This window comes from Canis lupus, chromosome 13, assembly GCF_011100685.1.
Source record: "Canis lupus familiaris isolate Mischka breed German Shepherd chromosome 13, alternate assembly UU_Cfam_GSD_1.0, whole genome shotgun sequence".
Classification (NCBI taxonomy): domain Eukaryota; kingdom Metazoa; phylum Chordata; class Mammalia; order Carnivora; family Canidae; genus Canis; species Canis lupus.
The window spans coordinates 27,558,996-27,574,041 of record NC_049234.1 but is presented as its reverse complement, the minus strand read 5'-3'; the positions used below and the strand labels follow the sequence as shown (position 1 = coordinate 27,574,041).

Below are 15,046 nucleotides of genomic sequence, written 5' to 3'. Positions count from 1 at the left end.
TGCCATATAGTGACAACGACAAACTGCCACCGGTTTTGCACGTTCCAGGTGAAATTCTACTTACACGATCCCTTACAGTCTGCACAGCAATGCTGTCTGTGGCGGAGAGGTCACTGCCCCCCATTTTATGAAAGCAGGACACATGAGACACGGAGAGGCTACTTACTTTCCCCAGGGCCCTGCAGCTGCTCAGAGCTAGGACTTGAACTCAGGCCCCTCAAACTGGGCCCAGAGCTTTTCCACTATGCCACAATCTTTTTCCTGAGACAGAAATTAAGTTATAATAATAATAATATCAAAACTGCATCATTCAATACGAATTCCTCTTACTTTCAATTGGTAAAGAATCATTTACATAAGCTGGCTGCTGGGAAGGAGTTCTAGTACCCAGTTGCTGGGATTTTGACATTCACTTCATTGGTGGCACCCGATTGTGGACATTGTGAAATGTTGAAAATACGCTAATGGCTTTGCTCACTAGTCCCAACCCCACCAGGTTTTCCTTCCTTCCCTCCTTCCTCCCTCAACCCCCTTCCTTTTTTTTTTTTTTTTAATATTTTATTTATTTATGATAGTCACAGAGAGAGAGAGAGAGAGAGGCAGAGACACAGGCAGAGGGAGAAGCAGGCTCCATGCACCGGGAGCCCGACGTGGGATTCGATCCTGGGTCTCCAGGATCGTGCCCTGGGCCAAAGGCAGGCGCCAAACCGCTGTGCCACCCAGGGATCCCAACCCCCTTCCTTTTTTAAATTCAGGTGAAAATCTTGTAATCTATAGCTAACCATTTTGAAATGATCAATTAGTGGCATTTATTACATTCACTATGTTGTACAACCACGGCCTCGACTTAGTTCCACAATTTTCATCACCCCAAAAGAAAGTGGGTGTCTGTTAAGCAATTACTGCCCGATTTCCCTGTCCCTGGAAACCATCACTCGCTAGCTTTTTTTTTTTTTTTTTAAGATTTTATTTATTTATTCATGAGAGACACAGAGAGAGAGAGAGAGAGAGAGAGAGGCAGAGACACAGGCAGAGGGAGAAGCAGGCTCCACGCAGGGAACCCGATGTGGGACTCGATCCTGGATCCTGGGATCACACCCTGAGCCAAAGGCAGACACCCAACCACGAAGCCACCCAGGCATCCCACTCACTAGCTTTTGGAGCCTGCTCTGGGTTCCCAGGTTAAGATGCCTGTTCCAGCCTCGGGGGCCAGTGGAATCCTCCAACCCGAAGGGGCTCTCTGAGCCACCTGCAAGCCCCCTTCCACTTGGCCCTCACGAAATTCCAGGACAGGAGCTCCAGTGGCTTTGGGCTGTGAGTCTCCTCCCTTACGTCTGCTGGTTCTGAATGGCCAGAGGTACAGGAACCCTGACAACAGGGTATGCAAAGTATCACTGAATTTGCTTTACCGCGTGGGATGTGGAACCTCCTTAACGGCAAAGTACTAACCAGCAGGACAAACCAGTGCTCTCTCGTCTCCTAACTTCCAACTTCTGTTGCCTTCCACGCATAATATCATTCACTCTGGTGAAAAGGCAAATGCTCAGCAGGGAAAGGCATATTTTTGAAGGGCTTTTGCATATACGAGGGAAAGAGCCAGCAACTTTGCTTGAAAGATGTGTGGACAGCATGTGCTGTGGGAGAATAGGATTCGGAGATTGCAAGTAAAATGTGCATGCTGTTTTACAGCCTAGAAAGCATTAAAAATTCATGATCTCATATACTCTTCTCAACCACAGAAGATAGTGTTTTTATTCCCATTTTACAGATGAGGAAACGAGTCAGAAGGTAAATGATGCCCAAAGCTGCACAGCTGGGAATTGTAGGCTAGCCTTCCCGACCCCCCAAATCAATACTCCTTACAGGACACCAAATATCATGGACTGAATGTTTGTGCTTCTCCCCGATTCCTATGTTGAAACCTAATCCCCAGTGGGATGGTGGTGGAGGTGGAGCCTTCGGGAGTGATTGGGTCCTGAGGGTGGAGCCTTCATAAATGGGATGAGTGCCCTTGTGACAGAGACCCTGGAGGGCTCCCTCCCTTCTTCGGTCACCGTCAGGAGGGCACACCGAAGAAGGCTAGGAACCAGACAGTGGACCCTCCCTCACCAGCCACCAACGATGGAGGGGCCTTCATCTTGGGCTTTCCCAGCCTCCAGAACCATGAGAAATAAATGTCATGCAAGCCACCCAGACTCTGGTGTTTTGTTGCAGCAGCCCCAACAGCCCAAGGCCCTGGGCTTCAACCTGTCACTGCCTGGGTTGATACCCCAGGGGCACAGAGCAGGCCACTGCAGGGGTGGATCGCCATAGGTACTTCCCAGGCATTATCCCCAGGATATAATGCTTGAATTTGTCAAATCTATCAGGACCTGATTGGGTGAGCAAGATCAGAGGCCCAGAATCATCCTCTTAGCCTCACTGTATCCACTGAGTGGAAACTCATAAGCACGAGTCGGACTCTTCATCTCGGACATCTCTGAATTCAGTGGAGTGCAGGGTAAGCGTGATCCAGCCCCTGCACACCTTCACCTTTTCTTCCCTGCTTCCCAACCCTCTACATTTACCCTCTGTGTTACATTCGCTCCGAACTGTTTGCAGTTCCCAAGCATGCCAGAAAGGTCTTTACCCCTTTGTCTTTCACAATTACTGTGAGGATAATTACAACAATGCTGAGAGGGGCTCTTCTGGGTCTTACTAATGGGTTAGGTTCTACACATGCATTGTTTCATTTAATCCCCCACCACAACCTAATGAAGCCTATGGTCATTCCCATTTAATAAATAAGCAAACTGAGGTTTGGAGTGAAGAGCTGAGCCTTGGAGCCAGACAATCTGGGTTCATGCCCAGCTCCACCGCTAGCTATCTAATTAGTCTGACCTTGGGCAGATTCCAACTCTCTCCCGGCTCTGGTATCTTGCATAACACCGAGCATGATGAACCTGCCTCGTGGGGCTGTTCTGAGAATTAAATTAGATGGGCACAGCGTTTGGCAACCGGTTAGAACTTCAAAAATGTTTGGAATTCTTAATGCCCACTTTGTAAGTGGCCAAGAAAGAAATGGACTCGGCTCAGCTCAGCTTCCAACTCCTCTGCTCCTCACGTTCCTAGTTCAAGACCCAGCTGGGTTGCCTCCTCTCCACCAGGGCGAGGTGGCCCACAGGTCCTCTCTTTAGAGATAAGGGCACTGACGCTCAGGTAAGCTTCCACGTGCTTCTTTTTCACTTTGTCCAAATGTCTCTCGGGACTTTTAGGAAGAGTTTTAGGATCTCTTCTGCCCTCTCTGGGGCTCCCTCCTTGCCAAGTTGAATAGACACCCTTCCCCCTCGGTCTCCTCTGCGCCCTGTCATCTGGGCTGCTTTCCTGCAGATAGAAGGCCGGGAGCCCCTTGCAAGTCCTGTTGGAATCGGATCTTGGGGTGGGGGGGCAGCTCCTAGCACTGGGCCTGGGTAAGAGGAAGGCTTTAGATATCTTTGTACAAGAAGCCCACCGGTCATAATTAGGTAAGTCAACACTTGATATTATTTGGGCACATCCCAGCCCCCAACTCATCCAGGATAGCTGGAGGTGGAGGGTGGAAGGACACTGAAGGCTTTGGGTGTAACTCTGGATGCCCTGCTAGAGGTCAGCAGAAAGATACTTTAAAGAACATGGTCTATATTCCCGAGAAATGCGGTGGAATTTCAAGACAATGATAGGATGGGCTTGGGAGCCGGGGAGCAAGGCAGAGGGAAGATGGTCAGTGCAGCTCCCCAGGCATGTTGCGCTGTTACATGGGGGAAATGTATTCTGTGCCATTACAGACACTGGGAATGATGGGGTCTCCCCACCCCCGACGCTGTTCCCATTCAGAGAAGCTTTCTGCCTGGGAATCTCTGTACTAAGTCCTTGGAGAGCCAGTCATGATGGCACAGGCGCCCCCCCCCCTCCCCCTGCCCCTGCTTTATTTTTCCCCCTAGCACTTAGCTTCACCAGACACATCAGATAGTTACTGATTGCAGTCCTCCCTGCCTCCCAGGCCAGAATTTTTTTGGGTGGGTGGTTGGGTGTGTGTTCCCAGCCGGGTCCCCCAGGGCCTAGATCAGTCCCCGGCACTTAGTAGGTCCTCAATAAATAATCTGTGGACGGTGCGGGTGAAGGTTGGGACCCCGCAGCGAGGCTGGCCTGGCGGGGCGCAGGGGAGGGGGGAGCCGAGCCAGGCCAGGACCCTCGCGCTGGAGCTGGGTTCAGCCCTGCGCCTCCGGGGGCTGGGGTTCCCCCAGTCTGGGCCGGGGTGGGGGGGCGTCGAGCGCCCCCCAGCCCTGCTCCCCGCCCCGCCAGCGCGCCCCCTGCAGCGGCTCCCCCGCCAGGCAGCCGGGACTCGCCCAAGGTCACCCCGCCGCGGCTCCCCCTGCGGCCCCCGGGGCTGGGGTCCCCCGGGTCTGAGCGCCCCCGCCCCGGCTCCCCTCCCCTCCCCCTCCCCGCCCCGCCCCGCCAGCCGGCCGCGACTCGCCCAAGGTCACCCCGCCGCGTCCCCCTGCGGCCCCCGTTCCCGCCGCGGGTTTTGGGGTGGGGGCCGGCGCGGGGCGGTCCCGGGGCGCCGCGCGCGCTGACGCGGGGCCCGCGGTGCGGCGGGGCCGGGGCGGGGGGAGGCGGCGTCGGCGAGCGTCTCCTTTTGTGCGAGCGCCCGCGGCTCGGCTGCGCGAAGGTAAACAGCGCTTCCTCTTCCTCCTCGAGGCGTCTCTTCCTTTTATAGTTATTTCTCGCCTGGCGCTCCCCGGGGCGCCGCCGCCGCTCGCTCCTGCTGCCGCTGCCGCTGCCGCTGCCGCTGCCGCCGCGGCGGGGGCCGCTCGCGAACCTGTGGCGGTGACGTGAGACCCGCCGACCCGGAAACGGCGGCGGCGCCCGAGGCTCCGAGGCTGCGAGGCTCCGAGGCTCCGAGGCTCCGAGGCTCCCGCTGCAGCGCCCGCGCCCCGCGCCCCTCGCCGCTCGCCGGCCGCCAGGTAGGTGCCGGGGCCCCGCCGCCCCCCCCCCCCCCCCAGCGCGCCCAGCTCGCCCGCGCGCCCCCGGAGCCGCCTGCGCCCGGCGCGGGTGCGGGCGCGGGAGCGGGTGCGGGAGCGGGTGCGGGTGCAGAGGCGCGGGGGCGCGGGGGGCGGGGGCGGGGGCGTGCACGCAGCTGCGGGGAGCGCGCGGCGGGAGGGGGCGCTCGGGGTGACCCCCCGCCCCCCAGCGCCGGGAGCCAGGTGAGGGTGCAGGGTCCGCTCCGGCCCCGCGCACTGCAGCCCCCGCGCAACTCGCACCGGCGGCTGGAGATGCAGGCGCTTCGAATAGAGGAACTAAAGCGGGGGGGGGGGGGGGGCTGCTGAGCAAAATCTCCAATGGCCTCAAGACTTCCTCCTGGGGTAACCACCCGCCTGTGTTTAGAGAGCACTTCCTCTTTGCCCTTTATCTTTTTTTCATCATCTTTTTCTTTTCTTTTCTCTTCTTTTTTTTTTAAATGGAAGTTCAGGGCCATCGGGTGGATGCCCTTGCAGCCTGCAGGGCTTTCCTGGGGCTGCGCGCACACAGCGTGGGTCTCGAACCTGAGTGTTGAGGGTGGGAGGAAAGAGGAACCGAGGCCGAGGACTTCCCGGGTCGGAGGAGGGGGCGGCGGCTCGGATCCCCACCCTGCTGCAAGAAATGGAGCCGATGGGGGAGGGGCTGAGCGGGAAGGAGGCACCGCTGGGGAGTGTCACGTGGACTTTGCACCTCTGCTTGATTGCTGGCCCTGCCACCTTCCCAGCTGTGTGACCTTGGACAAGCCGCTTACCCTCTCTGGGTGGTCGAGGGCTGTCTGTAAAATGGGTGCTTTGAGGAGGGCCTAGGGAAAGTGAGCGTGGATTTCCTGGCCTGGAGGGGGCGCAGTCATGGAAAGAGTCATTGTCACTGGCCTCCCCTCCAATTTTTGCATCCCCACCGCCTACACAGGGTCCCTGGCTGGTCCCTGGCCGCATGGGAGGCTCTGGGTAGATATTTGCGGAATGACGACCTGGCTCGTGAATTTTGAGAAATGAGTGGGGGTGGGTCTGCATTTTGGCTTCCTTGCCCGGGAACATCCATCCCACAATCCCCAGAGAGCCACATTTTGCCACCTGGGATCTGTGTAATCCATCCCCTCCCCGAGGCGGATTATCTTGTGAAAATATTGATTCCTTGTGAGAAGGAGCTTAAACTCTGACTTTGAGCTTCTCCTATTCCTGAAAGATTGCATTCTGTGGAAATGAAAAGGAAGCATCATTTTGATTGCCACCGCCAGATGACTGTCCGAGGAGGGTTGCCAGGGCTCACAGCTGGGCTGTTTTCCCAGACTTGGGGGGGTTCCTGTAAACACGGAGGCAGCTGGGGGAGTGGTGGCTTTCTTCCTCGGAGGGGCGTGCAGGAGTGGTTTGCGGGCCTGAGCTTTCTTCCTGGGGAGGCATGTTGGAGTTCACATTTTCCAGATCTTGCTAGACTTTTGGCACGGGGAGGAGCAGTGTGTGTGCTGGAAGAGAGACACTGGGTTGGGTTAAGGCGAGGGGTCAGTGGGTGGGGGACCTTGGAAATGGCCTTCAGTTAAAGGTGTCTGCACTTCACTTTGGTGGGAGATTTTCAAGTAATTTTGGCTTTCCGTCCTTTCTATCTCAGCTCCCAAAGCCTTCTGTGCGCCTCTTGTAGGATCTTAGCTGTGGGTTTGTTTTTTTTTTCCCTCACATCCGGAGGGCAGGAGGTGAGCCTGGGTGCTACTATTATTGTAGGAGCAATCGCAGGCACCTTCACGCACCAGCCGCCCGCAGTTTGACACGTGCAGATGCATTTTTAAGATGCAGAGACTGGTCACGGTTACCTGCGAAGCAGAGGTTTTGTTCTAATTTTATAAGACTTGGAGCGAGTGTGGGACTTGGCCCCCAGACCCTCCTCCAGGAGGTGGCGGGTGCGGGATCCTCACCTGGCTTCCACGCGCAGCCGTGCTCCCCCTCCGCCCCGTGGGCTCTGCTCCCTTGGCGGTCCCCTGGCACCTGGCAGGCTGTCCGGCATATGCTTGGGGCCACGTCTTGTGACCGATGCACCAGAGCAAGATACTCTCTCCTCCGCCCTTTACGGAGGTACGGTCGCCGGTCCGCACCTCAAGGGCAGGGCCCTGGCCTGTGGGTGACCTTGACCCTGGCCTGCGCATGACCTTGAAAGGTCCTCCCCGGTGCATCTCGATTCCCGGGTCTGGAATCCCCTGTCTCTGACAGCTCTTACTTTGGGATGCAGACACCGTGACAGGAGGGACTCTTGAGAGGACGCCCGTGCCAAGAGATGGTGGCCTCGTGCTCAGCGTTGCTGCCACCTCCCCGCGTGCAGGAACCCCTGTCCCGTGGCTCCGGCAGCCTGGGACTTGGCCGTCTTCCGGGAGACCAGCTTCCAGCCCGTGCTGCGCGGGGCCGTGTTGTGTCGGGGACAGATCGGGCTAAAAGCGGGTCTACCTTCCCTGCGCCGGCCAGGTGGCCTTCGGGAGGGCTCTGCAACTGGGGCCACTCGGTCCCCGTCTGCCAACAGGCCAAGCCATCCCCGCCTGCCCCCGGGGGTCACTCGCAGGTTCCTGAGTGAGAGGGCAAGACCCATATCCATGCACCCGCTTCTGCCTCCCCCTGCCCATCCGTGGCACCCCCCCCCCCCCCGGCGTCAGAGCCTCAGCCTTCTCATTTGTAGATGGGGGGGGGAGTGTTGCTCATGCAGCAGTGTAGCCCCCGCAGCCGAGACCCCAGATGAGTGGCGATCATCACGCGTCTCCTCACCTGGAGCTTCTCCAAGGCCAGACCCGGTTCTCGGCTTTAGCTTGACTTGGACCTTCTCCAGAGAAGTAAAATGAGGTGGGAGGGGTATGTGGCTGATTTTATTCTTTCTCACTTTCCCTATCTGGGACACTTGATACAGGCCCCATAAAGAAAGCATCATTAAGATGGTGTTTTTCATCCATTTCAGAGGGCAAAGGTCTTTTTTTTTTCCCACTTTCTCATCAAGTTAACCCTTGATGTGCTCCGTGGCACTCACAACCTCCTTGTGGACCCCTTCTGGCTCTGCACCAACACCTGAGTCCCTCAGGTTCACAGATGGACAGAGTTCCTGTTGCTGGGGAATGAAGTTTTTTTTTTTTTTTTCTTTTGAGATTTTATTTATTTATTCATGAGAGGCAGACAGACCGAGGCAGAGGGAGAAGCAGGCTCCCTGCAGAGAACCCGATGTGGGACTTGATCCCAGGACTTGATCCCACTGCTGAGCCACCCAGGTGTCCTGGGAATGGAGTTTTTGATGGGTCTGAAAAGGAGTGCTCGGCCTCACCAGGCTGAAAGCAGGAGAGTAACTTCGTAGCCAAGAATGCATGAGGTTAAGGCAATTACATTTTTCCTGTCATCCTTTTCTACTTGTAGGGGCCGTGCGGGTATATTGCCGGGGTTCCCATCCTGGCTCTGCTGCATCCTAGCCCTGTGACCTTGGGCGAGGTTTGTCCTCTCTCCCTGGGTGTTCAGCATTTACATGAGGGTTGTTGTGAAGATGGACTCTGAGGTCGCGTGGAGGGCCTCCCAGCACCGTGCGTGGCACACAGGAGGTGCTCCCCAGTGTAGGTTTCTCTCTCCGCTCCCCTAGCTCTTTCCATCTCCCTGTCCCATTGTCCTATCCCTCCACTAACAGGGCTCCAGTTCCCACTGGGAATTGAGCCCTGCGCTGGGAGCTTCTTCCTCCTTTCCGGTTCAAGGCTCGATGCTCTCCCAAACCAGGTGTTGACTCTCCAGCGTATGGCACTTCCACTGAATGGGAAGATAAATGTACCGGAGCTTGTCAAGAAGAGTAAATCAGGGAGTCACTGGAGTTTACATTCTGTCCCATTGATTTTTTTTTTCTCCTTTCCAAAGACTTACTAGCTGCCATCTGCTCCGAGGGAAGGAGACATCGTGTTCGTAAATATATAAATAATCGAAGTCAATGAGGAGATTTGTTTAAAGAAGTGTGGCTGAGAGTGATATTAATAAATATTTAAGATGATCTGAAACCGTTAGAGGAATTGCAGGGTTTATTAAAAAACTGGAAACATGTTTTGGAAAAGTTATTTTTTTTTTTAAGATTTTATTTATTTATTCACGAGAGACAGAGAGAGAGGGGCAGAGGGAGAAGCAGGCTCCATACAGGGAACCCGATGTGGGACTCGATCCTGGGTCTCCAGGATCACGCCCTGGGGCAAAGGCAGGCGCTAAACTGCTGAGCCACCAGGGCTGCCCTGGAAAAGTTACTTTTCTTTCCAAGTTCGTTAAGTGTCAAGAGTAGAGAATGAGGGAAGAGCTTTTTCTGAGCATGGATACAGGGTCCGTGAGGGGCAGGTGGCCTGCCTTGTCTCTGCTGCGGGGTGTGGGTTGGCAGCTGGGCTCTGCACCAACACCTGAGTCCGTTTATAGGGGCTGATGGGTGGTGAGGGTGACAGTAGCCAAATCCACAGAACCAGGGGTAAGGGACCTCAACATTTTTGAGAGCTGCTTGAGCTTCCTTGAGACTCAGTGGCGGGGGAGGGTGGCAGTGGGTACCACATGCCAGGAATGACCCTAGGGCCTGCACGTTTCAGATCCTGTTTGTGAGAGTCCCTGGCAGGTTTCTAGAAGGTTCCTAAGACAAATCTCTTTTGGTTAATGACAGGCCATGTTTTAGTAAGTCCCGCTAAGGCCCACGGGTTGGAAGGCTTCTAGGTGGTCAAAGCCAAGGATGTGGGATGGGGGCAGGTGAGAGCTGGGGGGCATCTGGGAGCAGTGCTTCCCCAATGAGTGTGCCCCAAAATCACTTGGGGGTTCCTTTGCAGATTCTGAGTCAGAGGTTGGGGTTGCACCGAGATTCTGCATTCCTTACTCTTTCCCATGGGAAGCTCTGGGCCATGGACCATACTTTGAGTAGGGAGAGCCTGGAGGCCCCCCTCCCCTCCTTCATTCAGGACTGGACTCACATGGTTGTGACTCTGATAATGAATGACACCCAAGGGCCCTAAGCCAGTTGAGAGCTCAGCTAGTGGAAGAGGCAGCCGTGCCCATTGGCCATATGATTAAAAAGATGGAGGCCTAGGACAGAGTACAGAGAGAACACAGAGGGGTGGCAAGAAGAGACCCTCCTTCATCTACCACAAAGCCAATACCCTCTCAACTGTTGAGGCAGGAAGGGAAGAGGTGTGAGCACAACAGGCCTTCACACGTGGTTGTGGGCTGGGAGGATTGAGCAGGAAGCTCAAGCTCAGATGTCAGGTTTTAGGCGTCCAGCACTCTTAATTTAACAGGAGGGAACTGGGACCCAGAAGAGGAAGCATCTTGCCCAAGAAGCCAAATCAGGCCTGGAACCTGTGTCTTAGCCCGGCCTTTCCGCATGGCTCCATGGTATCTGCCTGTGAGTGCCTTGGGCCAGGCCTCAGTGCAAGGCAGCCCCAGCCCAGTGGATGGTGCTGGCTGGATGTCCTGCCCCAGCTCAGCGGTGCCAGTGCTGGTGACCTTCCTCCAGCAGAGGACAGAGCATTTAAATCCACGTGAGAAAGAAGGTCCAACACAGGAAAAGTGACAGGTCGAGTTCACATGCCGTCAGAGGCTGATGGCCCGCTCCCCACTCCCCCAGCATCCTCCGATGTGGGGAGTACAGCGGGGTGCATTTACATGGAGGGGTCAAGGGCAAGAGGAGGCTTGGGCAGCGAGTGCCGCCGTTGCTCATCTGCTTTGGGGAGCCTCATGTGACTGGCTCTGTCTGGCCACCCGGAGCTCTTGGGAATTTAAACCCAGTGCCTGCTCAGCAGACGATGCCACGGCATGGAACTCGAGGAGCCCTGGCCCTGCCACTCACCGGCTGTGTGACCTTGGGCCAGTCCCTCACCTTGCTGAGCCAGGACTGTCACGGTGAAGCTGGGCTAAGTACACCCGCCTCTCCAGAGGGTTGGAAGGACTCAGGTCATGTGCATGAGAGCTGCTAGCTGGCCTCCTGGTGGAAATGCTCCCCAGAAGCCCCCCTCCTTCTCCCAGGACCTAGTCACAGGTGAGTGAGAAGTGATTTGTCCAGTGCAAGTTTCAGGCCAGGGCCATCCTCTTGGCAGAGATGCAGGGTATGAATTTCATGGGAAGCGGACGTTTCTTTAAGATAACGTCCAACTGCTGCGGTGGCTTTATGCAAAACTGGACGCTGTGCTTGGGCCCTCGGGGGGGTCTCCTGTGACAGGGGACACTGGTGCAGAACAGGGTGGCCCGGGTCAGCTGCGTCTCGGTTTGCAGCCGCTCCCTAGCTGTGGAGTCTTGCAGATTGCACAACCTCCTCTGGCATCACAGCGCCTGTTTTGCAGCTTGTTGTGGCTCTTACATCAGAAAATGTCTGAATGTGCCTGGCTCGCGGCCTGATGTCTGAGAGGTGCTGCTGAAACCGGGTCTGCTATCCACACAAGCCTCAGGGGCTGGGGCTCGGGGAGAGCGAGCCGGATAACGGAGGCTTTTCCCGCGAGTCTCTGCAGGGCCCCCAGCTTTGCTCAAAACCAGAGTTGAAGCAGGATGCAGAAGGCAATGTGGAAGTGAAACTCGGTCAATAACATCCTAAAATGTCTGCTCTGCTCCCCTGAACTCTGGTTTTGCGTACTGCTCTGAGCCCCAGAGGCCCCAGAGGCCAGGCTGTGTGCACAAGATCACACGGGCTTGTGAATGAAAGCCGGGTGACGTCTTCCAGTCCTTTCTGAGCAAGCCTTCGTCGCTCTCAGTGTTCAGTTCGCAATGGAGGAGCCGGATCCGTCCTGCTATTCCGTGACTGTAATGAAGCAAGCACCTACTGTGTGCTACGCCCTGTGATGGGTGTGTGGGGGACACAGTGTGTGTCCCGCTGCCACCCACACAGGCCCCTAAGGCCTGTGCCACTTGAGAAGGAAGGCTCTGTTTCCCTGCGCCAACCCGTGCCCCCGCCACCCAGGAACTGGAGATGCTCTCTGGCTGGGTTTGGGGACAGGATAGCAGGGGCAGTCACTTGACACCAGAGGGGACAGAGCAGCGGGCCGATGGAAGCGGGGCGGGAGAGGAGACTGAGGCAGCATTTCCAGCCTTTTGTGCAGGCATTTATGGCCAAGCAAAAGCCTCCCCAAATCGTAAGCCGCCCATGAGCATCATGTTGTGGGTTTAGTGATTTTGTTTTATATTGGTCTCCCCTGAAATGACCACAGCTTTCCCTGTTGAGCATGGATTGTGTGTATTTGCATATTTGATTTCTTTCGTTCGCAGGAACTGTGTGAGGCAGGTCATCTCACAGGTGAGGATGCTGAGAAAACTCAGAGCTAGAAGGAAAACACACCCGCCAGCTTCAGTGCCCACCGCTATTTTGACTATCTCTTTCGAGTGAACCTCGATCATAACTCCAGAAATCTCCAAAGGGTGCAGGCTACAAAGAGTAGCCACTGTGGCTGGCCGATGCTGCTGGAAGGGGGTGGTTTCCATGGTAGGCATCTCAGCCACCACCATCGCCAACACTACCTACTACGAGCGGTCAGCCAAGGAAGGTCAGAAATTATAGCTACTCTTGGAAGTAGATGGATGACTTGGGCTAATTTGAGTGGTGAGGTTTTTTGGTAAATTCAGTGTGAAACTGACTCACACTATTAATACACCTCTTGTTGCATTTGGTCTTGGGATTTGCAGCATGTCGCGTGGTCTGCGGGCACCCTCACAAGAGAAAGATTTGGGGGGGGAGATCGGTACTGTGGGTTCATGCTTTGGGGGGGTTGAATTTGAAAGGAAAATCCAATGTTTGGACGCTGATCGTTGTAGCCTTGAGAAAGTCAGCAGATACAGCATTAATACTTCTGCTTGTTCCTCCCATCCATTTTCACTGTGTGAAGTAGCCAGAACATTCTATGCGTGTGTTCCATCTTCCGCAGTATCCCTTTCATCTGACATAACGTGGTGTGCTTCCTGGGTGGCAGGGCCAAGAATCCACATTGTTAACGAGCTCTCTCAGGTGATTCTGGTGCAGAGGTCCCCATTACAGACCCAGTTAGAGAACCTCCAGGTGCTGTCCTCTCTTGCCCCTGTACCATGCATTTCTAACTCTGGGAGTGCCAGGGGTGGGGTGGCTGGTGTTCAGATGGAAAGGACATTGAAGATCACCTAGTCCCATCCTTCCCCAGGCTTTTTCGGGGCATGGCTCCCCTAGGAAAGAGATTTGTGAGGTGTGGTTTGGGAGATGGGCAATAAAAGAGGAAGCATTGCCTAGCTGGAGGTGACTGATCCCGGGGTCACCTGCCCAAAGTGCTGAGGAGGTCAACATCTCAACATAGGGGGAGCTTTGGGAATCCCACTTGGGCAGTGCCGATTCTCCTCCAACGTGGGAGCTGTGTAGACAACCAGCGGAGGCCCAGAGAGATAATGTGAGTTGCCCGGGGGTCACACAGCAGTTTGAGAATCATCCAGGCCACTCTTTGAAAGAATGAGGGAGCAGGCCAAGGAGAGGAATGCCCTATAAGGGCTGCACAGCCGGCTTGGGACCCAGTGCGAGGGCGGGTTTTCGTGCCCAGACAACTTTGTAAAGGTGGTTATAAAGCCAGGGGCCCTCCCCCCAGTGTTTGCCAGCCTGGGAGGCCTGGTTTCCTGTTGTGATCCGAGACTGATTCTCTGCCACTACCTAACAGACGACACATCCCTCACAACCTAAAAGCCCCGAAAGAGAGAAAACCTTACATAGCAGAGTCACATCTCAATCATGACTTTCAGAAGTCAGACAGCATGGTGAAAATGATCTCGGACAGTCTCCCAAATTGTCCCTGAGGGATCGTTTGCATATGCATGATTTTGTGTCTGTGATGCTGTGCAGTAACATGTAGGAGTAAACGTGTGGCATAAACAGTAGTGTCCGATGTCCAAAGAAAAAGAAAAAAACCCAAATACAATTCAAATCCAATAGGCAAAATACACTTTTACACTATTTAAACTTTTATTATTCTTTTTAAGATGTATTCACTTATCAGAGAGAGAGTGGGCAGGTGAGTGGGGGGAGGGGCAGAGGAAGACAGAGAGAATCTCAAGCAGACTCCCTGCTAAGCAGGGAGCCTGACGTGGGGCTCAATCTCACGACCCTGAGATCACGACCTGAGTCAGAACCAATAGTTGGACGCTTAATCAACCAATAATTTTTTTTAATTTATTTTTTAAAATTAATTAATTTATTTATTCATGATAGAGTGAGAGAGAGAGGCAGAGAATGAGGCAGAGAGAGAAGCAGGCTCCATGCCGGGAGCCCGATGCGGGACTCGATCCCGGGACTCCAGGACCGCGCCCTGGGCCAAAGGCAGGCGCCAAACCGCTGAGCCACCCAGGGATCCCCCCAACCAATAATTTATTAAAAAAAAAAAAAAAAAAAAGGTTTGGTTGCTTGAGTAGAGTTGAATATAGCTAAGTTAAAGTAGCATGTGATATGATTCCATTTATGTTGTCGTGCGTCGGGGACGTCTTCAGAACACACAGTTGTCCTGATCTGGTTGGTGTTGGGCGACATATATACATAATATATGCATGTGAGTATTCCAAGGGTCTCTCCAGCTTGAGTGTGATTAACTTCAGAGAGACTTTTTTGGGGACCGGCTGTCCTGTGTGTCAGACCTAGTAGATAGGATGGGTCTAGAGAGGCTTGACTCTTCTTTTTTTTTTTTTTTTTTTTTTTTTTTTAATGCCACACCTGGGTGGCTCAAGGGTTGAGTGTCTGCCTTTGGCTCAGAGCATGATCCTGGGGTCCTGGAATCGAGTCCTGCATCGGGCTCCCTGCATGGAGCCTGCTTCTCCCTCTGCCTGCGTCTCTGCCTCTCTTCTCTGTATGTTTTATGAATGAATAAATAAAATCTTAAAAAAAAAAAAAAAAAGGAAAGCAAAGTCTCTGGTCACAACAGCCCCCAGAGTAGGACCTTTATGACTGCCCTTGATGCTGCACATCTCAAGGTTGTGTTTGAATGCCCCCATCTCGAGTTGATCTGAAAGGGCTCCTGGGCCCATGAGGGACCCCAGCCTTGGGAGGTGACCCTGGTCCCCGAGGC

The 15,046-nt window shown here is 54.7% G+C and overlaps 1 protein-coding gene across 3 annotated transcripts in view; it reads left to right on the top strand.

Moving 5' to 3' along the window:
- The first annotated feature begins 3,094 nt into the window (after positions 1-3,094).
- CYRIB (CYFIP related Rac1 interactor B) overlaps positions 3,095-15,046 on the top strand; it is a 147,707-nt gene continuing 135,755 nt past the window's right edge. Inside the window, exon 1 of one of the 3 annotated variants that reach the window (XM_038555524.1) lies at positions 3,095-3,198. The gene's annotated coding sequence lies outside the window, so the exon portion shown is untranslated. Of the gene's footprint in view, positions 3,199-4,961; positions 4,983-15,046 lie in introns of those variants that run through there. The other 2 variants (XM_038555519.1, XM_038555520.1) reach the window with 2 other exon arrangements.